The sequence below is a fragment of the Callorhinus ursinus genome, unplaced genomic scaffold (genome assembly GCF_003265705.2).
Source record: "Callorhinus ursinus isolate GAN/ISIS: 27379988/994484 unplaced genomic scaffold, GSC_fseal_2.0 scaffold85, whole genome shotgun sequence".
In the NCBI taxonomy this organism is placed as follows: Eukaryota; Metazoa; Chordata; class Mammalia; order Carnivora; family Otariidae; genus Callorhinus; species Callorhinus ursinus.
The window spans coordinates 1,563,362-1,589,841 of record NW_027397147.1 but is presented as its reverse complement, the minus strand read 5'-3'; the positions used below and the strand labels follow the sequence as shown (position 1 = coordinate 1,589,841).

The window sequence follows — 26,480 nt, the reverse complement described above, 5'->3', positions numbered from 1 at the left end:
GTTGAGAGTCCTGACCCCCAATACCTGTGAATGTGACTTTATTTGGAAATAGGATCTTGGCAGATATAATCAAATTAAGCCTCCTGGAATAGGGTAGCATCTCAGTGGGGTGACCAGTGTCCTTGTGAGGAGAGAGATCTGGAGCCACAGAGACAGACACACATGGGAAAATGCCACGAGATGGCAGGGGCGGAAACGGGAGTGATGCAGCTCCAAGGCAGGGAGCAAGGGCAGCCACCAGACGCTGGAAGAGGCAGGGAAGCATTCTCCCCGAGAGGCTTCAGAGGGAGCGTGGCCTAGCCAACTACTTGATTTCAGACTTCTAGCCCCCAGAACTAAGAGAGAATAAATGTCTGTCATTTTAAGCCACCCAGTCTGTGCCAACTTGTTACAGCAGCCCCAGGAAACTCATACACCCCTTCAAAGGGTTGGTAGGAGGATTAATTAATTATACATGCAATCCATGCAAAGTGCTTAGGAGAGTGTCTAATACCTAGTGAGTCATACAGAAGTGTAGCATTATTGTTATTACTAATTATTATTGTGGTAGGCTTGTCCCATAAGCAGGCAAGTGTCCCTCATCACGCTGAATAACAGCTGACAAATAGATTGGGCACCTTCCACCTTCACAGAAACCTAGAGTTTCTGGTTGGTAAGCAAGTCTTCAGTCTACCTCTGGAGCAGGTGAAGAGCCCAGCTTCTCCCGTCTACTGCTCAAGTCACCTTTGCAGGACTATTGTGACAGGAAGGATGTCCAGGGCACTTGCATAGGCTGACACCTTGTCAAAGACTAGGCTGGTTTCTGCTATATTGAATCATCCTGGTGGAAGAATCAGTTCCTTACTCAAGGTTATTGAGGCATGGGAGCACTCTGGCTAAGCACATCGATCTTGAAGTCAGACTATCTGTTTCAAATCCCAACGCCTCCCTTACCAGCTCTGTGACCTTCAACAATTCATTAACCCCTCTGAACCTCAGTTTCTTTATCTGTAAAATGGGCAAAAGCTAGCATATAGTATATACGAACATACAGGTGAATAATCTAGAGAAGGTGGGGAAAGGGGCAGTCTATTCAGAAGCAACACAGCCTCTTTCTCCTACATACATACACACACACACACACCACCCCCCCATCTGCTGGCACCTCTCAGGTCATTCCTATAGCCTAGTATAATTATCTGTTCTTTTTTTGGTCTCTCTGTATAGACTAAGCTCCTTCAAGATAGAGGATGAGTGTTCTGAGCATCCCGAAGTCATCCAGAACACCCAGAGTCGGGTTTTTTTGTTTTTTTAAATAATTTTTTATTGTTATGTTAACCACCATACATTACATCATTAGTTTTTGATGTAGTGTTCCATGATTCATTGTTTGTGCATAACACCCAGTGCTCCACGCAGAATGTGCCCTCTTTAATACCCATCACCAGGCTAACCCATCCCCCCACCCAGAACACCCAGAGTCGTTGTAACCAAGAACACATATAGAACAAAGTGTCTCAATCCTAAGGCATATGCATCCCAGCTTTATGATTTTTACTCTATCTACTTACTCCCTGAATTCCTATTTTAATAATAAGTTCCTTTCAATCAAGGCTCAACTACCTGCAGGCCTAATCCGACCATACCCATTCGTGTACTATCATCTGTGGCTGCTTTCGAGCTACAACAGCAGAATCGAGTAGTTTGCAGTAGAGACCGTGTGACCCACAAGACTGAAGGTATTTACCATTTGGCCCTTTACAGAAAAAGTCTGTCAACCCCTGCTTTCAATCAATTTCTTTTTATTTTAAGTGTACTTTTAAATAGGAAACTTCCTATAACTAATGTGACTGGAAACCAGTATTTCTTGCCATACATGGAAGGCAGCATTCAAATCAATATCGAACTACTGAAATAAACCACATACCAGCTAGAAGTACTTACCGTGCCTCAGGAAGCCAGGCTGCAGTGCACAAAGCTGAAGGCTTGGATGGAGGTGCCTGGACGGACAGTGGAAACGGGGCAGGCTACTCTGCAGAACAAATGTAGAAAGAAAACAGGAAAGTGTGAGTACTGGATCTTAAAGGGCAGCCATGCTTTAATAGTGTAGAAGGAGGAAGACTACACCAGTAAAGGAGTCAAAGAAGAAACCCTCGGGGCAGAAGATGAACCAGAATTTCTAAGAGCAGAAGCTCAGAGGACAAACAGGTACAAGGGGCCGTTGAGAAAGGTAGTAAAGGCTCCTCACAGAGGATCCAGAAAAAAAATTTTTTTTCAACATCTCAAAGTAGTAAGCATAATTTATAAACAGGATTAGAAAAGAACATCTCAGCATATTTATAATGAAAACAGCTGATGCTAATGAGCACAATAACATTTAAATAGAAATCTGTTTACCTTTGGGAGATTCATGCAGAACTTCACTGCTGAATTGATTGATTTAAGGACCAGGGACTGGACTGATTAACCTTCCTGAGCTTTCTGGGTTTAAAGGGTAGCTGGCTGAAGTGCAGAGGCATCCTGAGAACCTAGCAGCCTAACTAACCAGTGATTGGGAGTATTTAGAACCAGGTGGAAAAGAGGTCGCAGCACCCAACCTGACCATATGCTCCAGCTCTTTCCTTTATGAACACCAGACTCCTTGAAAAAGCTGAAGAAAGCTATGCCCCTCCTTCCCAGAAAACTGCACAGAAATATATACACCAAAACTTCTGCATTTAAATTTTTTTTCTATGTTGGAAATGTATTTCCTACACATGAAGAAAACTTAAAAGCAATCTTTTAAAAAAAAAAAGTCTTGGCCTCATTTTTTTATAACACGTTAAGATTCAAGGTCTATTTGAGTGGTAGAGGGAATAGATCTAAAATAAAACAAAAAAAAATTCCAATTCTTCTCAAAATCTCATTTTAATGAGATTTCTGCGATTTCTTGGCCTGAATAGAAAGTTGGAATTGTGGAGTGGTCTTTGGCATCAAAACCAAATTGTTTTTAAATTTTCATTGAAGGGACACCTGGGTGGCTCAGTCAGCTGAGCGTCTACCTTCGGCTCAGGTCATGATCCCAGGGTCCTGGAGAACTGCAATCTAGGACAAGCACTTCAGCGAAACCGCAGGCAAGTCTGGAGAACAAAGAGAAGTGTTCTTTTAAAGGGGAAAGGGGGATGTAGGGGAGGCTGTTCTAAACTAAAAGGCCGTCGGAGTAAACCGGGAGTTTGCAGTGGAGTGGTTTCTCTTTGGGTTGCAGCCAGGGCAGGAGGAAAGCCTTTCTTCCTCCTGCTGGGGTAGTCAAGCGGCAGCTAAGGTAGTAGCCCCTGTAAGCTGTGACTCTTCCTGTTGGCTCTGCAGTTGACCAGTGCTGGGCATGAGAGTTCCCCCTGCTGGCCTCCCACCTCCATCCTAAACACAGTTTCCTTTTATTAATTTTCACATTCCCCACGCCCCCCTCCGCCTTTGATGGAGAACTTTCTTTGAAAGGCGCTGCTGATCAAGAGTCATGTTTTCCACATTTAGTGGTTTTGTCCCTCAGTGCCAAGGAGGACCTTTCCTGGTTGCCATGTCCTATATTGGAGGGAGCGTGCACAGCAGTTGGAAACTATGTAACGCCATGTTTGAATAACAAGGAAGCTTAGGAGGGAGAAACTCTCAGGCCCTTCCCATCTGTAATCCAAGATGGTTAAGCCCTGGAGATCATCTTGAGGTGTTGAGCCAGCATCACCCTATTAGGTACATTGTTTTTTATTTTTAAAGTTTGAAGGGCAACAAAATACAAAACTTCAAATAATTTTACAACAGAAAAAGTAACATGACCATTCCAAATTGTAGGATGGTTCTAATTCAGGACTCTAGGTCTGAAAGTTGGCAACCGAAATACTTACTGGCACTTATTCCAACCTCAGGAAGAAAGGTTCTCCCTATGGAGGCAAATCTGGACTTGTGTATGACTCCTGGAGGTCTCCACTTAGAGACTTCTCTTAAAGGAGAACAGTGGCCACTCCAGGAGCACACTGAAAGAATCAACTGAGTGCGTTTGGGAAGATGCAGTGTTAAGTGTAAACAGGAAGCAATCACTGATGAACTTTTTGCAAAACAGTAGAACTTCAAAGACATTTTTAAACAGTACTGTTACCACAAAAGAACTATTTATGCCCAAGTATTATTAGTAATACAGTCTGTAAAGTTGTAAATTCAAAAATCATGACTATGGATAAGAATTCCAAGTCGGTGAATAGTTCAGATGACTTTTTGCAGATTCTGAACCTTCTAACACTTCAGGAAAAGAAAGTGAAAGATGAATTTGTCCTGAAATCAAGACGAGGCAACTTCCTAAAGACCGTAATCAAAAAAGGAGGTTTCTCCCTTTCACCAGGGCTTGGGAAATGCAGACAAGGGCATTATCTTTCCACAAAAGAGAGAAAGGAAACAACAGTGAGAAAAGGTATACGGGCCTTGTCCGGACATCTGACAAGATGTCCCCTGCTTCAATTCTGGGAAATCTTAACTTTCAGGTCACCAGATGGTGTGCGGGTCCAGTCAGAGGTGGGTGCTTTCTTTAGATGTTTCCTGTGACTCCAAGAGTCTTCCCTGGAGTTTGGTGGCACAAAGCAGTTCCTGATAAGGGCTTTGCATCGAGGCCGAAATCTTGGGTGGGGGCGGGAATCCTTTTCTAATAGATGAAATCTCCAGATAGCAAGGTGGAATGCCTAAGGTCATTGTCTTCTGGAAGCACACGGTGAAAAACATTGCTCCACAAAAGCATAGTTATTCTAATACAAGCAATCAGGCCTTTATAATACTGAAATATATCTCCTTTTATCAGCTAAGCATCAAAGGAGAGAGGGGCCAAGTGCATTGGTCACCCTGTGACTATCTCAAAGGGTGAGAGTCTGTGAGTTCCAAAGGGGGTGGATCTGAGATTTAGAAGGACCAATTACAGTGCTTTCACCCCAAATACCTGGAGGGTCTCTACAAATTTTGCCAGTTGAGTCTCAATAGTGCCAGTGAGGATGGTGTGCACAATGAAAAGTGTTGTAAAAACAGCACTGACTTGTTGAAGCACCTGACCAATAAAATGGGTTCCCCGGTCACTGTGAAGTTCAGGAGAAGTTCCTCAGGTAGGGATAATCTTTTCTAACAGAATTTTGGCCACAGAAGAATTGGCCTATCTACAAGAGAAAGGTCTGGTCCAGTAAGAAAACATGAAAACTATGACTAAAACATATTTATATCCATGAGACAGGGAAGCTATATGAAATCTATATAAACAGGTTTCCCAGGATTATACTTGGGACAGGTGGAGCAAGTAAGGTAGGTACTTTCTGCAGCCTTATTCATATTTCCCCACCAATACTGGTTCCTCAATGCTAGCATTTTGTCAGTAGACCAGTGGTTTAAGGCATACAGAGTGGTGAATAATGGGAATTTTAGAATTTCTTGCAGGAATGGATGGTTAATTGGGCCAAACCAGAGTTCTCCCTTTTTATCAAGCCAACAATTAGATTTCCAGTATTGTTTTTCCCTCTCTCGGGGCAATAGTTGGGTATCTCTAGTCAATTTTTCCAAATTATGATTTGGGAGAACATCCCTTTGGAACATGACAGAGGTTTGGCTATGGGTTTCCTTGGAAGCAATGTTTTTGGCAGAAATATCAGGTAGGTGGTTTACTTTGGCCTCCAGGGACTGGAGTCTGGAATGCCCAGGAACCTACAAAAGTATGTCATCTAATAAATTTTGGACATAGGAGCCATTTTTTTTTTTTTTTTTGAGAGAGAGAACGAGCAAGAGCATGAGCAGGGGTGGAGGGGCAGAGGAAGAGGGAGAGAGAATCTCAAGCAGGCTCCACACTCAGCGCGGAGCCCCACATGGGCCTTGATCTCACCACCCTGAGATCATGACCTTGAAATCATGACCTGAGTCAAAATCAAGAGTCGGGTGTTTAACCAACTGAGCCACCCAGCCCCCATAGGAGCCATTTTAAATTTTATTCCCAATGGAGGTTAGGAAACCTTGTTGCTTCCATAATATTCCAAAGTATGAACTACCCCAAAGGCATACTGACTATTGGTATAAATGCTTAGGGTTTTCTTGGCTAAAATACAAGCCTGAGTAAGGGCTGAAGTATCAAAAGATGAAGTTGCCATCTCAATGACTTCAGAGAGATGCGATAACATACTCAGCATATTTACCATTTTCACCCTTTAAATAAGAACTATCAGTATACCATGAAAAATCTGCATTGGTTAGCTGAGTTTCCTATAAATTTCCACAGGGAGTCAAAAGGTAATCTGTCAGAGTTAAGCAGTCATGAAGGGTTCCATCTGGGTGGAAATGTAGTCCTTGTTTCAAGATCAAATGCCCTAAGTATAGAACCTGAGTTTGAGCAAACTGCAATTTTTCTTTGGAAACTTTGTGTCCCTTTAAGGCCAAGGGTGAAGGCTGTTTCCTGTGAAGAGGTTTCAGAAGGGGAGCAGAGAAGCATCATCTGCATATTTTAACAAAGTAGAGCCTGCAGAAAACTTTCTATCAACCAAATCAGCTTTTAAAAGTTTGTGAAAAGGGGCACCTGGGTGGCTCAGTCGTTGAGCGTCTGCCTTCGGCTCAGGTCATGATCCCAGGGTCCTGGGATCGGGTCCCACATCGGGCTCCCTGCTCAGCGGCAAGCCTGCTTCTCCCTCTTCCACTCCCCCTGCTTGTGTTCCTGCTCTCGCTGTCTCTGTCAAATAAATAAAATTAAAAAAAAAAAAAAAAAGTTTGTGAAAAGTAAAGACTCTGTGAAACCCCGGGGGGCATTACTGTCCAGGTGTATTTCTGTTCTTACCAAGTGAAAGCAAAAAGATACTGGCCATCCTTATCAACAGGAATACTAAAAATGCACTGAGCATATCATTTGCAATGAAAAAAATGCTTTCAGTGGGAGTGGATGTCAGGAGCATACGGGGGTTAGGAAAACAGGGTATTGAGGGATAACAATGTTATTTATTGCTAGTAGGTCCAGGACAAACCTCCATCTTCAGCCATTGGATTTTCTCACAGATAAAATGGGGTGTTTACAGGGACTAGTACAGGTGATAATGAAACCTTGAGCTTTATAATCTTCTATATTGGCTCGCTGTCTTGAAGGACTTCTTTATAGGCTATTAATTAATTTCGGTAAGCGGTTTTGAGGGATCTATCTGAATCTTGATGGGAGGTGCACAGTGGATTCTGCCAATAACAGTTGAGGATTCTGCCCATAAAGAAGATGGTAGCTGATCCAACAGGAATCAGTGATAAGGATCCCTAGACTCAGCTATGGTGCAACATCAGAGATGGAATCAAAAGACGTCAAAGGGTCATTTAATTCCCCTGGTTGGCTATTTTGGTTACTACTGTCAAATTCTAGAATTATTTTCCTCTCTTGGGAGAAAGAAATTCTGGCAAGATACTCTTCTAAGAAATCTTGGCCTAATAAATAGGGCCTGAGGAACTAAGGAGAAAAGGGTGCATCTCTCTCAAAGGACCTAGACAAAAGGGAATAGATTCAGAGACAGGAACCTGTTGAGGTTTATTAAGAGACCCCCAGTATTTGAACTGTCTTAATATCCGGAGGCACTGACAGTGTAGCTCCAGTATAACCAGGGACAGAGACAGATTCATTCTTAATCTGGAGAATGGTTTCTCCCAGCCACTAATAGTAAGGACTGGGAAGTTCCTTGAAGCCCATCATTGGGAATTGGGAGGCCACTGGAAAGACTGAGCAGAGGGCACGGAAGATGCCTGGAATGCTTAAGTTGGTAACATCTTAAACCAATGTCCTGGCTCTTTGCAATAATAGGAGAAACTAGAAGGGGTTAGGGGCCTTCACCCGCTGGAGCTGAAAAATTTGAGAACTTTAGCAGTCTTTTAGTGGGCTCATCTAGGATATGAGCAAGCAGGTTTGCCAAATTAACTAAATCTGAAGTGCACAAAATTTCCCATTCCATCCTGGTCCTTTGGTCTGATTCCTTCCGGAAGCAGGCTGTTCCAAACAGAGGAAAGAAGAAACCAACTCATTCCATTAATAAACACAGAATTAAATGCTACCCTGGGGCGCCTAGGTGGCTCAGTCGTTAAGCGTCTGCCTTTGGCTCAGGTCATGGTCCCAGTGGGATCGAGCCCCACATCAGGCTCCCTGCTCAGCGGCGGGCCTGCTTCTCCCTCCCTATTCCCCGTTTGTGTTCCCTCTTTCGCTCTCTGTCAAATAAATAAAATCTTTTAAAAATAAAAAATAAAATAAATGCTATCCTGATGGCTTCAACATCTAAATAAAGGAAGACCAGAATTTTCTTTAAAGGCAACTTGGAGTTGGTTGTAATAGTCATGAACAGGTTCATTAGGCTTTTGTGTGCAAGCCTGAATGTTATTCCAATCAACAGGCTTAGAAGAAGCTACTGTAACTACTCACTGGTGATTTCCAGTGAGTGTCCTAACTTCCTGCCAGAAGTCAGGAGTTTGTTTCTCTAAATCCCCTTCAGGATGTTCCCATTGGGCTAGTTCTATCCAATGCTGGCCCGACCTTCAGCAACAAGCACGTAGACTCATTCATATAAAGAAGCCAGGTTGGTAAGTTTGGATAACTATGCTACATTCTTTTTTTTTTCTAATTTTTTATTGTTATGTTAATCACCATATATTACATCATTAGTTTTTGGTGCAGTGTTCCATGATTCATTGTTTGTTCATAACACCCAGTGCTCCATGCAGAACGTGCCCTCCTCAATACCCATCACCAGGATAACCCATCCCCCTCCCCCCCTCCCCTCTAGAACCCTCAGTTTGTTTTTCAGAGTCCATCATCTCTCATGGTTCGTCTCCCCCTCTGACATACTCCCCTTTTCTTCCTCTCCTGTTATCTTCTTCTTTTTCTTTTTTCTTAAAATATGTTGCGTTATTTGTTTCAGAAGTACAGATCTGTGATTCAACAGTCTTGCACAATTCACAGCGCTCACCGTAGCACATACCCTCCCCAATGTCTATCACCCAGCCACCCCATCCCTCCCACCCCCAACCACTCCAGTAACACTCAGTTTGTTTCCTGAGATTAAGAATTCCTCATATCAGTGAGGTCATGTGATACATGTCTTTCTCTGATTGACTTATTTCACTCAGCATAACACCCTCCAGTTCCATCCACGTCGTTGCAAATGGCAAGATCTCATTCCTTTTGATGGCTGCATAATATTCCATTGTGTATATATACCACATCTTCTTTATCCATTCATCTGTCGATGGGCATCTTGGCTCTTTCCACAGTTTGGCTATTGTGGACATTACTATGCTACATTCTTAAGCAAACCTCTGGGAGTCCTCAGCCCCGTTAGGAAACTCTTATAACTACAGCTGCAATTCAGGGACACCTGGGTGGCTCAGTCGGTTAAGCATCTGCCTTCAGCTGGGGTCATGATCCTAGGGTCCTAGGATCGAGTCCCTCATCCAGCTCCTTGCTTGGCCAGGAGCCTGCTTCTCCCGGTCCCCGCCCCTCCTCCACCCCGATAAATAAAATCTTAAAAACAAACAAAAACTATGACTACAATTCATCCTTAGTGCAGGGAACATAAAGACCTGGGGGTTTATCTGGATTCTCAGAAGACTTAACTTTAAAGTGGAGGTTTTAACAGGTTCAGGAGAAGACGGAGCAGGGGGAGGCTTGGAGGGAAAGGGAAGTTCAGCAGAGAATAGAGGGAAATGGCACAGGAGGCAAGGCCTGAGCACAAGTGGCTGCCAAGGGTTAGGAATCCCAGGAGGAGGGGGAGGGGGAAAAGAGGCCTCAGAGGCATTTTGACTTCTTTCAATTATTTGTTTGCCTCAGTTAATTTAGAAATACTATTTTGCAAAGAGGCAAACTTAGAATCCTGAAAACATTTGGAAGCCTCAAGGTACCATTTACAATAGGTACCTCATTCAGTTTGTTTGGTTTTGAAGCCACGGCTTTCTAATTCAATTTTAAGTAAAAGAAGTTTGGTGAGCTCAGATGTTCCCCATAATGGTCATTGCCGGTCTAAATTACTTCTGGTTAAGTTGGTCCGTTTCCTTAGCCGTTCCAGTAGGAGTTATCGTCAAGCATTTTGATGACTGGGATCCCATTTCTTAGAGGTTTTTCTCTAGAGCAAAGAGAAAAAATTCCTAAACAGAACAGTTTCAACAGGAACAGTCTGGTTCCTGAGGGATCAGACCAAAGCCCAGCATAATTCCAAAGGGCACAATCTGGTCCCAGAAAGAGTCGGACCAAAAGCCAAACAAGTACACTGAGGAAGGACAACGCTTTAAATAAAGCCTGTAGTGAAGCACCGGGGTGGCTCAATCGGTTAACCGCCAACTTTTTTTTTTTTAAGATTTTATTTATTTGTCAGAGAGAGTGAGATGGCATGCACAAGCAAGGAGGGCTGCAGACAGAGGGAGAAGCAGGTTCCCCGCTGAGCAGGGAGCCTGAGAGGGGCTCGATCCGGGGACTCCGGGATCATGACCTGAGCCGAAGGCAGACCTTTAACCGACTGAGCCACCCAGGCGCCCCATAAGCGCCAACTCTTGATTTCAGCTCAGGTCAGGATCTGAGTCCTGAGATCCAGCCCCCAAGTCCGCCTCACGCTGAGCGTGGCGCCTGCTTGGGATTCTCTCTCTCCCTCTCCCGATGCCCCTCCCCCATCTCTCTGCCTCGCTCAAAAATAAATAAATAAATAAATAAAAGCCTGTAGAGCTCAGACACAAAGAGAGCAGAGCTCGATATCCAGGAGAAAATTTACCCTCAGACTCCAGGGTCCCCGAGAAAGCAGTGAGCTCAGCTGGCTCTGTGGGCGCCGGCACCAGTCTTCTCTGGATCCCACTTCTGATCACCAAATAACATTAACCTTAAACAATAAAACTGCCAGGTGTTTCACCAGCAAAAACGACCTTACTCTAGACAAGCAAACTACCACAAGTCCTCAGAACAAAGGAAAGGAGTTTGGGGTTGTTGTTTTTTTTTAATAGAGGAAAGGGGAGGAGTTAGTGGGCCTCTTATAAACAAAGAGTCCATTGGAGTAAACTGGGAGTTCTAAGTATAGTGGCTTCTCATTGGCTGAGTTGTGAGAGTCTCTCATTGGCTGGGCTGTTGCCAGGACAGGAGGCAAGCCTTTCCTCCTTCCCTTGTGCAAGGTGCATCTCTTCCTCTTGGATCTGCAGTTGAGAAGAAGCGGTAGAGTGTGAAAGCTCCGCCTGCCTCCCGACTCCATTCTTTTTTTTTTAAAGATTTTATTTATTTGTTTGACAGAGACACATGAAGGAGGGAACACAAGCAGAGGGAGTGGTAGTGGGAGAAGCAGGCTTCCCGCGGAGCAGGGAGCCCCAGAACCCTGGGATCATGACGGGATCCGAAGGCAGACGCTCAACGACTGAGCCACTCAGGCGCCCCCCCCTCCATTCTAAGTGAGGTTTCCTTTTAGCACTTTTCACACCCTCAATGAGTTCCTGTGATATTATTTATAATAAGAAATATATATTTGGTCTTGTCCCATTCCTGGCACAGAGCTCCTAAAACCCTTGGAATTTCCTAAGTGATCAGAGCAATCAAGGTGTCTTTTGTTATGTTAAAATGAGTTACCTTTTGGACCCACGCAGAAGAATAGGGGCTGGTTGCCAGGAGAACCAGCCCTGTGATTAGAGGATTGAGACTTTCAGGGACACCTTGGGTGGCACAGTCAATTAAGTATCTGACTCTTGATTTGGGCTCAGGTCATGATCTCACGAGATTAGGCCCGGCAGCCCCTGGCAGCGCGTGGCAGCCGGGGTAGGCCATGTGCTGGGCATGGAGCCTGCTTAAGATTCTCTATCTCCGGGACACCTGGGTGGCTCAGATGGTTGGGTGTCTGCCTTTGGCTCAGGTCATGATTTCAGGGTCCTGGGATCTTGCCCCATGTCGGGACCCCAGCTCAGCAGGGAGCCTGCTTCTCCCTCTCCCTCTGCCTCTCCCCCTGCTTGTGCTCTCTCTGTCCCTCTCTCAAATGAATAAATAAAAATCTTTGGTGGGGGGGGAGATTCTCTTCCTCTCCCTCTGCCCCTCCCCCTTCTCTCCCTTTCTAAATAAAAAAATCAAATTAAATTTTAAAAAAGAGGGTTGGGAAAGTTCCAACCCCTACTCCAGCTCCAGGGAGGAGAGAGAGGCTGGAAGTTGAATCAGTCACCTATGGCCAATGATTTAATCAATCGTGCTTATGTAATGAAGCCTCCATAAAAATCCGGAAGGACTGGGTTCAGAGAGCTTCCGGGTTAGTGAACACGTGGAGGTGCCAAGCTCGGGGAGGGTATGGAAGCTCCATGCTCCTTTCCTCATACTTTGCCCTACACAACCCTGCCATCTGGCTGTTCCTGAGTTACATCCTTTAATAATAAAGTGGTGATTAGTAAGTAAAATGTTTCTCTGAGTTCTGTGAGCCACCTTAGCAAATTAGTTGAAGTTGAGGAGGGGCTCTTGGGAATCTCTGCTTTTTAGCCATTTGGTCAGAAGTACAGGTAACAACTGGGCTTGTGACCAGCATCTGAAGTGATGGGGAGGCAGTCTTGTAGGACTGAGCCTTAACCCATGGAATGTGATGCTATCTCTAGGTATCTCGTGTCTGAATTCAGTTGGATTATAGGACACCTAGCTGTGTCAGAGAATTGCTTGCTGGTATGGGAATACCCCCCACATCAGAATTGGTACCAGAATCTATTTAGTTCCTCAGCATTCCTAAGTGTGTTCAGATTTTAACACACCAAGAAATGAGTAAGGCTTATCTCTCTCAACACTTTGGAGAGGCTGAAAGAGCTCACAGTTTTTCTGCAACATCCATAATGGTAACTGAAGGACCTTGAGTGGAAATACCTGCTTCATTCAGTTGGCCAGTAAGGCCCTCCAAGTAAGTCCAGTGGTGAAAGAATTTGCTGCCACATTGTTCTGCAAGGGGGCTTTTCATTCCCTCCAAAAGGTGAAAATTCTGTTCAATATTCAAGCAAGAGGTTGGGGATTTGTTTTCTGGAGAGGCAACACACTTGTGTTTAAACAAGATGAACATAATATTATGCATGCATTTTGTTACAAAAACTCCTGAAAAGACCAGCTTTTATGACACTAGACAAGACTCCTTTCAAGATTTTGGCCGAGTCTTTGATACCAACGTAGACTGTAATGAAGCATGCAATGTCTCCACCAAAGGAAGAAGCCATGTGTTGTCAAGCATGACAGATGCTCCCTTCCATGCCCAGATTTTTTTCCAGTTAAAGTTACGCCTGAAAAAAAAAAAAAAAACTTTTCAGCCATTAATGTCTCCAAAGGGACCCACCAAAAGAAAACGTTTCTTCTGATGACACCGGAGGGCACATAACAGATGAAGAGTAGTAGCTCCACACTGAAAAGTGTTAAGTATTTTCGTGCAATTGCAGGCTGAGGGAGAGGAGTAGCTGCAATTCCTGCTTTCAAATATCAGGAAGAAATGTCTGTCTCTTAGAGTAGGTAAGGTTCTTTGATAGAGACACTGTTTTATTGGTGTCTCTGCTCCAAGTCATAAACCAGTTTGGTCACTGCGAGAGCACAGGTTTTTCCCAAGACATCCCCTATTGCACAGATATTTTGTTGCTTGGCAATGTAAGAGGCAGAGTTATAGAATGGTCCCACATCTGGCTTTGGGGCAGGGACAAAGGCAAGTTCAGGGGAAGTTTCATCCTTTTCAAATCTAACCTTCTTCCCAGGAAACATACCTACACTGCAAGATACTATATGCGGATGCTGAAAAGGAAGGTGCTCCTTCAGCTTTGTTCCATGAACCCACTGACAAGTAATTCACATTCCAAGAACCATTATGGCTTTAGTGACCCATTATGTTCAGTAATAAAATTAAAATCAAGGGATACGGAAGTCGCTTCATGCTTTTATTTCATGATACTTCCCAAATGGGCTAAGCTTATGATTTCCTTAAGCATTATGGCAACGTAAACCTTCTTTCATTTCTATCAGAGAAATTAATCTAGGTATAGACAGGTGACAACCATAAACTTAGTGTATCACCTTACTGAGCAACCACCCCATTCTACAGAACAATTGTTTGGAATGAAACAACACCTTCATTATATAATTTGACCACAACTTTTTTTTCCCAAAGATGACCCTATTCCAAATGACAGAAAGAAAAATGGAAGAAAAGCATCATGCATGCATGTGTATTTGTGTGCCTGTATGTGTGTGTGTCTGATTCATAGAATACTTGCTGCTCACCCACAGGCCCCAAATCTGGCCCTCCCCTCTCCTGTCTGAGGTTAAGAAACTCTGCAATTAATATTGACTGGCCTATTGCTGCTTTACAAATAATTGAATGGAATTGTTATGAGCTGTTTTTTTTTTATTTTTAAAAAGCTTTTATTTATTTGAGAGAGAGAGAGAGCACAAGCAGGGGGGGGGGATGGAGAAGCAGGCTCCACGCTGAGCAGGGAGCCCGATGTGGGGCTCGATGTGGGACTCGATCCCAGGACCCTGGTATCAGGACCTGAGCAGAAGGTAGGTGCTTAACCAACTAAGCCACCCCAGCATCCCTGTTGTGAGCTGTTCTGAGCAACCAGACCAAATGATAGATTACAGTCAACATATATTTCAAGCCCAAAATGGCCCATATTTTCCACCCTTCCCACCATTTTTTTTTTAAGACTTCATTTATTTGAGAGAGAGAGAAACAGAGGGACATAGAGAGAGCATAAGCAGGCAGGAGAGGAAGAAGCAGGCTCGGATCATGACCCGAACCAAGGCAGATGCTTAACTGACTGAGCCATCCAGGCGCCCTCCCACCACCATTTTTAGACTCTTTGTCCAACTCCTTATTTATGGATAGGGCTCTCCAGTGATGAATGATACTCCCTTTGTGACATTTGAGACGCTCAGATTGTGAGTGGTAGGACTCTTTATTTTCCTCTGGGGAGGCAATGTAGCATAGTGGTCAAGTGAACAGTTTTGGAAGTCAGATGGGCCTGGGTTTGACTTCCAGATCCACTATTTATTTTACTTCTTTAATAGCTATGTGGCCTATTTAATCTTTCTAAAGCTGTTACCTCATCTGTAAAATGGAAATTAAAGGAGATAACAAATCTGCACTAAAGAGTCTGACTCCAATTTTCATTTTGACCTTGACAGCCTTCAAGCTCTACCCGTTCCCCTTCTGCTTTGGACTCATATCTCAGCAAGCTGATAAGCAAGCCTGGGTGTTCCTTCCTTTGGTGACAGCAAGATGTTCACACCACAGAAGCCCTGGCAGGTGGGTGGGAGCCCTCATCCCCACCCTACCCCTAACCACCATAAAAGCCGAGACAGTCTCCATTCTTTGCTCTCTCAAGACATTTTGTACCTACTTGGGAAGCTTGCCCTGCTTTCCCCAAGAAAGCCTTGTTATTTGAGGAATAAACCTTGTCATACCCTCTTGTGTGTGTGTGCATATGAACCAAATATTGACCGATGGAGTCCATACCGCTGCTTCCAGGTGACCACAAGAAGTGGCACAGTTAGCAGGATGTCTAGGCAATGCCACCTCCAGTGAGGGTCTTTCTTCTCTCACTGTGGCTTGCAAACTGGCTCTCTGTTGCTGGAAAGCATGCATTACAAGCTGCTGTTGCCCAGTGTCTTCTTTGAGTTGTGTTGCTGCCTGCTGGCTAGCTTGCACTTTGAGCTGAACTGCTTTGTGCCACATCTGCTGAGTTCTTCAAGGCTCTGTTATACTTAACCAACCCAAGTCAATAATAATTGGCATTTAGGAACAGGAGTATGGGATTGGGGCCCTCCATAAAGTAGCCCTGGGTCATGTGTCTTGGCCTGGACCCATGTGTCTTGGCCTGGACTCAGATGGAATTGAGTCTCCATTCCAGCATCACCCATTACTGCTGCTAGGTTTGGGGGAATGACTCTTACCCTGTGACCATTGTGTGTGTCTCAGCCAGGCTTTAGCTCCCTGGAGGGCTCAGGGGAAAAACTGATACCCTACACACTATGCATGCCTTTTGGGTGGTCACTCATGTGGAAGAATATCCTCAGGTCATACCCCTAAAAATGCTTTTGTGGCTGCATATGCCTCTGTCATAACAAGTTTTGTCCTCACGGTTATAGAAAAAAACACTCATAGCACCTCCGTGGCACAAAGGGTTAATTTAAATACTACTTAAGCTATGGGTCCTAAAACTCCATAAAGCAATCATCTCCATGGGGGGAGGCCCCTAATCCTGACAATACTAATTTGAGGGTCTCTGGAGGAAGAAATTTCTAAATATGAGCAAGGTAGAGATGACCCACTCACCAAAGTATAGGAACCACCACCAGGTGATGATGATGATAATGATGATCATGATCGTGATCGTGATACCACCTGGATAGAGAAGGAAATAAAACAACAGAAACAGAGATTTGGCCCAACTGGAAATCCAAAATTTACTAAAAGAATTTATAGAATAAAAAGGTAAAAAGGAGTAGATTGGCTTTTACAACCTTACAGCATAGGTTCTGAATTGACTGAATATCTACTGAGATACGCCAATTGGAAGCCTTAGTCAATACTGAGACTCAAGTTATACTTTACCTGAGGATCCCACTAAATTTAAACATGGTCATCCGTATAATCTCATGGGAGTCACTAAACATAAAATACAAGAGCAAAAAGGTGTGTCTCTCCTTCACCGTCAGAAATATTGCCTTGCCTAAATTCCCCACAGTCAAAGTGCCCGTTGCCCTAAAATATCCCAAAGTGGGCATGGACACTCTGAATTCAAAGAGTGATAAATTAAAATTCAATTAAATCTCTGCCACTTACAATCAGTTTAACAAAAATGAAGCCCCATAGACCTCCCTGCCCCTGGTTAAAATATTTAATAAGATCCAATATAAATCAAAACAGGGCATTTAAGATGGAAACATGTTATCCAACACCTCTTTAAAGAAGGGAATGATTATCCCCATTACTGCTCCATTTAATAGCCCAAGTTGGCCTGTTCCTAAACCTTGGAAGGAATGAATGGTACCTCACCATGGATACTGGAATCTTAATGTCACAGTCCTACCCACTGAGGCCCCCATATCCAGTATTATCTAAATTACTGACTTCCTCTAATCAGCAACTGGTAAATACTTTGCAGTCATAGATTTGCTAAATCTCTTCTATTCAGTGCTTATTTTAACAGCCTCTCATTCGCAATTTGTCTGCACTGTCAAAGGGACAGCTTTACCTAGCTACCCTGCCATTGCACATAATCTTGGCAAGCAAGATCATAACCACAATCAATGTGATGGAACATAGTAGGAAGCTATTCGTTCCTATCCCTAATAAGGACATCCCTAAAAAAGGATGGGACCCAAGAGTCAGCACAATTCACTGAACTTCAGAAAGTTATCTGAGCACTGAATGCCCTGGCTAACAATCAGCCCCATCTGCACACTTTTTTAGACTCGTGGACCATTGCCAATGATCTGGCCCTTGGTCTTGCCAATGGCACAAACAATTCCTCATCCAAAGTTAACCCCTTTGGGGTAAAGGGAACTCCATGAATCTCTTGCCTCACAGATCCCCAAAATATAAATCAAGGTCACACATGTCTCTGTATATACTAAAGCCACAGTACAAGGCCTCACCAAGACATTTTTTATCTCCTTTGAAGTTTTGACCAAAGCACTCATTTCAATTCTCAAAATACACAATGCTGGGCTCTTTAATGATTCATTCTATGAAACTTTCATCTCCCCTGCTGATCTCAAGATACAGGCTCATAGAGAACTATTAGTGCTTAATTAAACAAGCTCAAACTCAATTAAATGAAACATAGCACATTTCAGTCATTAGTCAAACATCAAGGGTGAATTATAATAAAGAGTCTGCCTTCATTTCTGATGTTTGACTGCTGACATCTTCCAAAACTACCCCTCCCTCATCCCCTTCTGCCCCAAATCTAAGCAAGCTGATAAGGAAGGCTAGATGCTCTCTCCTTTGGAGCCAGCTGGAAGTTGTAAGCCTAGCCCTCACATAAGACCCCTCACCCCAACCCTACTCCTAACTACCATAAATGCTAAGCCAGTCTCCTCTCCCTGCTCTCTGTCAGGCCATTTTTGGACCTGCTGGAGAGTCTGTCCTGCTCTCCCTAGAAAGCCTCATTATGTAAGAATTAAAACTTTTCCTACCCCTTGGTACATGTGTGGCATCATCAATCTTGACATCTGGACTAAACTGGGGGGGTGTCCATGTCATCTTTGCTAGGTGACCACAAGAGTACCTGGCATATTGCATGTTTTTTTTATTTTCTATTGTTATGTTAATCACCATACATCATTAGTTTTTGATGTAGTGGCATATTGCATGTTTAATAGATGGAAATTAGTGTTGTTTTTATTTACCCATTTAAATTGATGGATATATGTAAACCTGACAGTTATCATATTTATGCTTGGGTATAAGAGAGACAATGTTATTAATCTAAGTGATCCTTGATGCCAAAGATGTCAGCAACCTTTTCTGCGAATGACAGATCCCTCATGTCACAGGATGCTAAGAACTCCCAGTAAAGAGCACTGAATGAAAACTTAGAGGATAAGTGTTTCCTGAATGGGGGAGAAAGTGGCACATACTAAGCATTCAATAAACAGTTTTTGAGCAAATGAAACATTTTTTGAGTGAATGGACCTGGTATGTGGGACTTGAGAACAAATTAGATATAAGGAAGAGAAAAGGAACAAGTCAAAAATAATTCAGAACGAGAAAGTTGTCCTGATGCGCTTCATCCAGGGGCACATGGCAAACTTTAGTGATCAAGAAAATAATGCTTTTAGAAAAAGTTTTGGCAGTGAGACACTCAGGAAAACCTATCAATATCAAGCCTGGTCCTTTTTAAGACACTGTGTAGAAATAATTCCAAAAAGATTAAAATCAGTGCAGAAACCAAGGAACCATTTTTTTATCATATTGATCATTCCAAGTGAACTGTTAGGTATCTCAGAAAAATTGTGGTTCTGAATTGCTTTTGCCTCTAACTCTGGACCTCTGTTCCTAAAGGATTGTTTCCTAGAGGAAAACATTCAACCAGAAAATTTTAGCACATCAGAATCTCTCTGAAGATTAAGAAGTCTGTGTAGGACTGAATGTCTAAGTTGAAAAGTTTTTGCTGTCATATTCAGGTATAAATCAAATAGGTCTTCATATCCCCTTCCTTTCTGTCTGTAGTTCACCTACATCAACCTTTCTCTCAGAAGTGAAATAAAATTAAAGCCCATGACACTGAGTGTCAGTCATGGAGGGACATGTCTCCAAGTTTGCCTCTGCTAAAGTGCTTCCAGAGACACGTGTCTCACACCAAGTGTCCACTGTACTTCTTCTCTACTCATTTTCACATAATACAAAAGTCATATTTCAGATGCACAGTTCCCACTGGGCTAACCTCATTAGGTCTGGCCACCTCTGTAACTGTTGGAGTCTCTTACTTGAATGATTAGTCCCCCTCTCCCGACTGTGTGGGTTGACTTTCTCCCCATCTGGGGTTGCTTGGAACAAAAATAACTACCTCAAATCCTCATCACTAAAGCAAGAGGAGGTGGCGTTAGATCTCTCAGAACAGGATGTCATTACAGGTTTTCCTTGTTAGCTACAGGTAAGACATTTGAGTGGACCTCCCTCTGCTGACCTTGCTACACAGTCTTCCCATGTCTGACATTTGACCTTCAGAGTGCTGCCAGAAAAGGGACTCAGAGTCCAACAACTTAATGATTATAGAACACAGAAATCTGAGCCCCCAAGTTTAGCAACTCCACTGGTTTCTTTTGTGCAGCACTGCTTCTGCGTAACTAAGGGAAAGCCTTTCAAAATGGTGGCCAAACTTCTTAGGTGTTGGTTGATCTGAATATGTAAACCTCATCCTCCCAATCCAGTGAAAAGTCAGCAATTGGCTGGACTTCCAGTGCCATGGAAAGGCCAGGTTTGGCTGCTGCCTTTGGAACCCTCAATCCTGGTAACATCACACTTAGACTTGGGAACGTAAGGAAATGCAGGAAATCTGACTTCATGGCTTTGATTCTTGATTCTTCTTTGGAATCAAGGTAATTTTCCTGCTTAAAGAGCTATTTTATTAGAGTAATGGGCAAGAGGGACGTGCCTTACTTCATACTTTCAAACTTTCATGACCACCTTCACTATTTTGGCTATGTGCCATTTGTTCTATGATTTGCCTAACATTGTTCTTTAAGTCAGCTCATTCTTAATTTATTTTTTTAATCTTAAGCAATAATATCTAAGAGCTAATGAGTTTGGTGTGTTAGTCATATATCTCTTTTCATAATATACATTATGCTAAATACCCATTCAAGTATTTTTCAAATGTTCAACTTGGTACCATTTAAAATAATCTTATACACCATATGTAACAGTCAAGATTCAGGCAGGACAACAGAAACTGCACAAGTTTATCTTAGAATTTTTTAGACAGTATGGGAGAACTAAAAATGCAAAAAGGGAACACTTGAGTTAACACAGAAATAGTAACTGTATGAAACAGTTAAGGAACAGAGGGAAGAGTACAAGGTTATTAGAACCTAGAAGAACACTGCTGGTGTAACCCCCTGCCCCTGCCAAGGCATTGCTGGAGTGATGGTACCCAGAAGAGCAAGCAAATAAGAGGAAGGCATCCCTTCTTCCCCTTTCTTCCTTCCAGCCTCCCTATTCATGGAGCATCCAGTTGGCAAAGGAGAAATGTGGTTCACAGATCTCCAGACCCAGCATTGCAGAGTAGAGGCTATAAGGATGGATTAGTTGAGAGATGATATCCTGACGACCAGCACACTTCACTTGGCAGAATGCAGGGGTCCCCTCTTATCTGTGGTTCCAGTTACCCATGGTGCAGAAGCAGATGATCTTCCTTTGATGAATCATCAGGTGAATACAGCCTAACCCTATGTCATGATGCCTACTTCAATTCACCTCACTTCATCTCATCACATAGGCATTTTGTCATCTTGCATAACCACAAAAAGAAGAGTGAGTACAGTACAGTAAGACATTTTAAGAGAGAGAGAGAGAGAGAGACCACATTCACATAACTTTTATGATAGTATATTGTTATAATTGTTTTATTTTATTATTATATATTATTGCTAATCTCTTACTGTGCCTGATTTATAAATTAAACTTCATCATTGGTATGTAATGATAGGAAAAAACGTGGTTTATATGGTGTTTGGTACTATCTGTGGGCTCAGGCATCCACTGGGGGTCTTGGAACATGTACCCCGCACATAAGGGGGGACTACTGTATTTCCATAAAAGATGCTCGGAAGAGAAATGCCTGTTTGGGCAAATATGCTTGTGTGTTGTAAGAGAGAGAAGTTGGAACAGGCTTTCCAGACCCCCTCAAGGCCCAACAAACAAATTATAATTTAGACGAGTCTGGGATTCTTCACAGCTCAGCTTGTGGTGAGGGTATTAGCTTCACAACTCCAAACAAGCTAAGCCGTCTGTACGAACACCCTCCACAGCACCTCGCTGGGAAGCCTGGAGGTGCTGAAAACATAAAGCTTTCAATTCTTGTTTCCAGCCATGGGAGTTGAGCTGGCAGATGGGCTCTATCCAGCCCCAGGAAAGGATACCACAGACCTTGCATCCAAAGAGATCACAACCAAGATGGTAAGGCAGAAACTCTCGAAAGTTTCCAGCACAGTGCAGTACGAATCACCATGGTCATGTGCCCTATTATTGCTGGTTGCTGCTTTAAAATCACCTGTGCCTTCCAATCACACAAATTCCTCACTTGGTTGCAAAAATGCCCTCAGTTGTTCACCCCTCCTTATCCCCCACTCTTTACAATGTGACTTCACAGCTCCTCGTACCATGAGGTGGTGTCTATTTCCTCACCCCGTGGGCTGGCTGTGATGATTTCTTTGGCCAACAGGACGTGGCAGAAATGATGGAGTGTCAGTTCTGAAAAAGTCAAGAGGTCTTGCGGGCTTCCACTTTCTCTGAGAACCTTATCATCACGTGACCAAGCCTGCCCAAGCTAGCCTCATGGAGGGCAAGGGACTGGGTGGAGAAGAGCCAAGGTGCCCCAGCCAGGAGCCAACCTCCCCCTCAGAAGCAGAGGCATCTGCTGATCCATAGCTGACTACAGGTGAAAAAGAGAGATCAGCCTAGATCACAAAACCACCCAGCTGAGTCCAGCCTAAATTGCCACAACCTGCTGAATCACGAACTAATAAATTACCATCATTTTTAAGCCACTACATTTTGGAGTAGTTTGATATGCAACAAGAGCTAACTGCTGCATATGGCCAATGAGGCTGTAAAAGAACTTGCCTGCCCCTCTCTCTCCAGCCACGTATTTCATTTCTCTCCCCCTCATTTACTGTTCTAATCCCTTTACCTAGACCACTCTTTCCCCTCCCTCCCCTGACAGCCAAGTCCAACACATCTATTTTTTAGTCTCAGTTTACATAAGACTTCCTCCAAGATCTCCCTCAATCTCTAACATAAATTAGATGCTTATCTCATACTTTCCCATAGAATACCTTTTCCTTCAAGGAATGTATCAGAATTTGTAATTATATATCTAACTGTTAAGGTCTTTGGTTAATGTCTACTTCCTCCAGTCTCCTGGAAGCTCCGTGAGGACCTCTCCATACCCAGCACCTAGGCAGTGCTTGGCACAGAGCAGGTACCCCATTAACTATCTGTTGAATGACTGAATGGCTTCCAGGTTAAATAACTGAACATTCTGGATACCAGATTTTTTTTTTAAGAATTTATTTATTTAGGGCGCCTGGGTGGCTCAGTTGGTTAAGCGACTGCCTTCGGCTCAGGTCATGATCCTGGAGTCCTGGGATCGAGTCCCACATCGGGCTCCCTGCTCAGTGGGGGGTCTGCTTCTCCCTTTGACCCTCTTCCCTCTCGTGCTCTGTCTCTCATTCTCTCTCTCAAATAAATAAATAAAATCTTTTTAAAAAAGAATTTATTTGAGAGAGAGCGTGCGTGAGCGGGGGAGGAGCAGAGAGAGAGAGACAAGCAGACTCCACAAGAGTCGGGTGTTCAACCAACTGAACCACCCAGGTGCCCCTGGATACCAGATTCTTAAAGAAGCCTATTTGAAGGATCAAAGAAGAAAGTGATGCCACCTCCTTTTGTTCACTATTTTGCCTATTCCTGACGCCAGTTCAGAATGCTTGGAACAGACGTGACTGATTCCAGATGCAGAATTTTTGCCTTTCCTGGACCATGATTCTTCCAGGCTCTGAATCCATGTAGCAGAGATAGCTAATTATCCTTCAGTATCGCTCCCGCCTTCTTCCTTTTATATTCCTCCACGTGGTTTTAATAGGGCACACGGCTGTCCCACTGGAATATCACTTCTCAGCAACTAGATATGGCCATGTGACTAAATTCTCACCAAGGAAATCTGAGTGCATCTGCATCTTCATCAGTTTTCTAACAAAGAAATTGCTGGTCTGGGGCGCCTGGGTGGCTCAGGTGGTTAAGTGTCTGCCTTCGGCTTGGGTCATGATCCCGGGATCGAGCCTTATGTAGGGCTCCCTGCTCAGTGGGGAGTCTGCTTCTCCCTCTGCCTCTGCCCCTCCCCCAGTTCATGCTCTCTCTCTCTCAAATAAATAAATAAAAACACTTCAAATTAAAATATACTTAATGTCTTAACCTAAACAGATTCAGTACTCTGGAAATTCCATATACAGATGGACACTTGCTCTCCTGAACTTTAAGAAAATCTTACACCAACATGCAGGACTTTTCACTCCTATCAGAGTTTCCTTAACTACAGAGGAAAGAGAATTTGTACCCAAAAATGTCTGGATTATCACAAAGTAGCCCTCCACAAGCAGGGGATTTTCTTTAAAGTATTATATTCTATCTTTGAATTCCAATGCAAATTGTTTACAACCTTTACTTATTTTATTTTTTTAAGTTTATTTTTTAGTAATCTCTACATCCAAGATGGGACTCAAACTCACAACCCAGAGATCAAGAGTCACAAGCTGTACAGACTAAGCCAGCCAGGGGCCCCAGTACTCTGCTTATTTTAATAGGAAACAATGTTTTCATTTGCTTGCCATCATTTCTAAGCAGTATAAGATATATCCAACCTTACTCATAATAAAAAGGAAAGCAAATTAAAACTACAAAACAAGAGGGGCACCTGGGTGGCTCAGTCGGTTAAGCGTCTGCCTTGGGCTCGGGTCATGATCCAGGGTCCTGGGATAGAGCCCCGCATCGGGCTCCCTGCTCAGCAGAGAGTCTGCTTCTCCCTCTCCCCCTGCTGCTCCCCGTGCGCCTTCTCTCTTTCACTCACTCTCTCTCTCAAATAAATAAAATCTTAAAAAAAAAACCCTACAAAACAAGCAAATAAAGTTTAAATGCAAAATTTAAATTGATCCACCACTCAACCTCTGGGAATCTCCTCTCCAGATACTCTTGCACCTGCGTGGAAAGACATCTGTGCCAAGATGGGCATCCAGCGCCACCTGCAATAGCAAGACTGGCAGCAACCTGAGTGTCATTCAGTAGAAGAGTAGATTTGTGTGATGCAGTAAGTGGGTATATGTTGGGTGGGTTCTCTGAGAAGCAGATGTAGATACGGAGTGCAAAATGTATTACTGGGGAGTAACAGCTATGAAGAAAAAGGAGAGGAAATAGAATTGGGTGAGGGGAGTGCCACGAGAGCACAATTTAGAGCTAATGAAGTCTCCACTGGCCAAGAGGGAAGGAAAGATCACCTGTTAGGGAAATAGCCAGGCCCACTGTGGTATCACCAGTACCACCATCTTTTGCCCAGCGGTGGGCTGAGGGCTGCCTTGAAAAGAACATGACCCCAACTCAGCGGGTGAGAGGGGACCCTGAAAGAGCTGCCCGCTTCCCATTCCTTAACTAGGCAGTGAGCCCTTTTTTATTTTTTAAATATTTTTTAAGTAATTTCTATACCCAACATAAGGCTTGAATTCACAACCCCAAGATCAAGAGTCACACGCTCCATTGACTAAGCCAGCCCAGTGCCCCAAGAGCCACCCACTTTATTTATAAAGATTTTATTTATTTAATTGACAGAGAGAGAGAGAGCACAAGCAGGGGGAGCGGCAGGCAGAGGGAGAAGCAGGCTCCCCGCCAAGCAGGGAGCCCAATGCAGGGCTCGATCCCAGGACCCTGGGATCATGACCTGAGCCCAAGGCAGACGCTTAACCGACTGAGCCACCCAGGCACCCCTCACCTCAGTTTTTTAAAGAACACAACAGGCTACCATTGTGTGAATAAACAAGGAAATGGGTTTATGTGCGTGATGCACAGAAAGGCGTGGAAAATCGCTGGAAGGAGTCACAAAACGCTGGTGCTGTGGCTGACGCTGAGGACAGAGATTTAATTTTCTTTTTCTTTTTTTTTTTAAGATTTATTTATTTATTTATTTGACAGAGAGAGAGAGAGAACAAGTAGGCAGAGAGGCAGGCAGGAGGAGAGGGAGAAGCAGGCTCCCCGCTGAGCAGGGAGCCCGATGCGGGACTCAATCCCAGGACCCTGGGATCATGACCTGAGCGGAAGGCAGCCACTTAACCAGCTGAGCCACCCAGGCGCCCACAGAGACTTAATTTTGACCACTCTTGGTACTGCTGAATTTTTTACCGCATGCGTCTGGTTACACCCCCTCTAAAATGAACATCATCAAAGATGTTGTTTAATTGTTCTGATGAGCGGCGCATGGGTGGTGCAGTCAGTTAAGCGCCTAACTCTTGGTTTCAGCTCAGGTCATGATCCCAGAGCCCTGGGATTGAGCACCGTGTCAGGCTCCATGCTCAGCATGGAGTCTGCTTGAGATTCTCTCTCTCTCCCTCACACTGGTGCTATCTCTCTCTCTCTAAAAAATTAAATAAAATATTTAAAAAAATTGTTATGTTGAATGAAGTACTTGCCATCAGGAAACACCAATGAAAAATCCCTGGCCAGATTACTATTGACAAAACACTGTGATACGGATCTTTCCATTTCAGAAAATTCATCCTCAGTTGAGGTACATGGACATCATATTATCAGGTTCGGTTCTGTCCTCTCTCAGGGACAAAGTACTTCAGGAATGTAGACACAGTAAATTTCTGGAACCACATGGTGAATATCAATACTTGCCAGAAAAGGAGAACAATGATATCTTACTGAAAATTCCTTCCCCGGCTGCTATACCATGCAGCACTGAGCAAATTAGCCTGGCTTCGTTGACTTCATTATTTTAAAGATGGTAAAAAGGCCAAGTCCCTGACGTTTCCCCTTTCATCAAAATGTAAAGGACTGGCTGCCTCCGGCTCTCTCCACCAATTGCTCCAGCACATCGTTTGAACCCATTTGATGGTGTCACTCAGTAAGGGCACCTTTTTCAACTTGGCTGCCTCTTCTTGACCTAAAATAATTTCAACCATTTCTACAGCTCCAGGCTCCAGCAGGTTTTCTATTATTACCTGTACCTTTGACGGTGATTCTAAGCTGACCTTGGATGAAGAGACAAAC

General features: G+C 43.7%; 1 long non-coding RNA gene across 6 annotated transcripts in view; it reads right to left on the bottom strand.

Annotated features, from left to right (window-relative positions):
- Nucleotides 1-1,394: 1,394 nt before the first annotated feature.
- The window catches only part of LOC112811372 (uncharacterized), a 33,574-nt gene continuing 8,488 nt past the window's right edge, over nt 1,395-26,480 (bottom strand). For 2 of the 6 annotated variants that reach the window (XR_012376789.1, XR_012376791.1), the window contains 4 exons: nt 16,272-16,340; nt 12,830-13,233; nt 10,734-11,145; nt 9,527-10,094 (listed from right to left, as the gene is read on the bottom strand). This is a non-coding gene — a long non-coding RNA (uncharacterized lncRNA). Of the gene's footprint in view, nt 2,012-3,020; nt 3,099-6,726; nt 7,973-9,526; nt 10,095-10,733; nt 11,146-12,829; nt 13,234-16,271; nt 16,341-26,480 lie in introns of those variants that run through there. The other 4 variants (XR_012376790.1, XR_012376792.1, XR_003205039.2 and 1 more) reach the window with 4 other exon arrangements.